We start from the raw sequence: 2,311 nt of genomic DNA on the forward strand, positions 1-2,311 counted from the left end.
ACACTTCTCCCAAGAAGACAAACAAATGGCCAACAGACCTACGAAAAGATGCTCAACTTCATTACCTATTAAGAAATGTAAATCAAAACCAATTTGCAGTTTTTGTACATTGATTTTTTTTTAAATGAGATACACCTCATACCTGTTAGAATGGCCATCATCAACAAGACAAATAAAACAAGTGTTAGAGAGGTTGTGGTGGGAAACGAACCTTCATACACTGCTAGCGGGAATGTAAATTGCTACTGCCGCTATGGAAAACAGTATAGAAGTTTCTCAAAAACTTAAGAATAAAATTACCATATGACCCAATAATCCCTCTTCTGGGTATCTATATCCAAAATTTTTTTTGAAAACATTTATTTGTAAATATATATGCATTCTAAAGTTCATTGCAGCATTATTTATGGTGGCCAAGACACAGAAACAACTGAAGTGCTTTTTGATACATAATTGGATAAAGAAGATGTGGTACATATATACAATGAAAATTACTCAGCCGTAAGAAAAGATGAAATACTCATAGACATGAACAACAGTTCAGTGTTTACCGGAGGGTAAAGGGGAAGAGAGAGGTAGATAAGGGTAAAGAGAGTAAAATATATGGTGACAGGAGATTTGTCTTTGAGTGATGAACACACAATTCAATATACAGATGATGTATTATAGAACCATACACTTGAAACCTATATAATTTTATTACTCAATGTCACCCCCAATAAGTTTAATAAAAACAAAAAATAAAAATAGAGCATCCTAACTTATAAAAAAAATGTATTAGCAAATATAATTCAATACTGCATAAAAATAATTACATAAGCTCACTTGTGACTAAGTGAGCTTTATTCCAGAGTTACAAGGCTCATGTAATATTTGAAAATCAAGCCTAACTTACCATATTAACAGGATAAAAAAAGTTAACATGATCACATAAATTGCAGATAAAAGCACTTGACAAAATCAGCATATATTCATAAAAAATAAAACACATATCAACCAAGTCACCCCAGTAAATTTAGTAATTAAAAAAAGAAATGTTCTGCCTTCTGCTGTGAAGTAGAGTAGTGGAACACAGAAAACTAGCAGAGAAGTGACATTTGGGACCCAGAAAATCCCTCACAGTTTGTTTTAACAATACCTCTTTTATTGCTCCCACACTTGTGTCTAATGAATTGGGGCAGCTAAGGGAAACGTGTTTTGGATTGATTTTAACTTAACTGAGAGATGCACAGATCCCAGAGCTGATTTTAAACATCATCAGATAAAGTGTTTTTATTCTTTATAGCAATTGCCTTGATGAAGTTATCAGAAGGAGACATCTTGTAACATTTATTTTTCAGAAAGATTTTCCTTAGGCTGATTAATATTCTTAACAAACTTACCAACTGCTTGTCTTCAAAAAATAATAAAACACATAGAAAATTAAGAATAAATGAAAACTCTCTCACCTTTACAAAGAAAATCTATAAAAAGTATATAACTTAACAGTAAAAGATTGCATACTTTCCACCTTGAACTTGGGATAAAGACAAGTATGTCCACTCTAACTGCTTTTATTCAAATTAATACTGTAAGTTCTATTTATTACAATATAAAACGAAAAAAGAAATACAAGCATATAGTTAAGAAAGAAAAAAATAACATTGCCCCCTTTGCAGATGGCATGATTGCCTGTGTAGAAAACTTAAAAATATCCACAAGCATAAAAGTCTAGAAATAATAAGTGAATTCAGTAAGGTCACAGGTTGAACATACAAAGTTTAATCACATTTTTATATGATAACACTGAATATACAAAAATCAAATAGTAAACATGTCATCATTTACAATCACTCTTTAAAAATAAATTACTAAAAAAATAAAAATATAAAAATAAAAATAAAAAATAAAAATAAATTACTTAGGTGTAAATTTAGCAAAGTATGAATAGAACTGGTATGGTAAAGATTGTGAAATGCTGATGAAAGTAATGAATGAAGAACTAAATAAAAAGATATTTCCATTTACATGTATCAAATACACTAACATAAAAAAAGATATTAATTCTCCCCAAATTGATACAATTCCTATCAAAATGCCAGCAAGATACTTTTGTAATCACAGATAAGATCATTCTAAAATATACATGAAAGGCAAAGAAATAGGGATAACTAAAACAATTCTGAAAAAATGTATGTAAAGTAGGAGGATCACTCTCCCTGATTTCAAGTGTTATTCATAACTAAAATGATCAGGATTTGCAGTATTGACAGAGAGATTGACATATAAATCAATGGAATAGATCAGCAAATCTAGAAATAAACCAACACCA

The sequence above is a fragment of the Pteropus vampyrus genome, unplaced genomic scaffold, assembly GCF_000151845.1.
Source record: "Pteropus vampyrus isolate Shadow unplaced genomic scaffold, Pvam_2.0 Scaffold197, whole genome shotgun sequence".
Classification (NCBI taxonomy): Eukaryota; Metazoa; Chordata; class Mammalia; order Chiroptera; family Pteropodidae; genus Pteropus; species Pteropus vampyrus.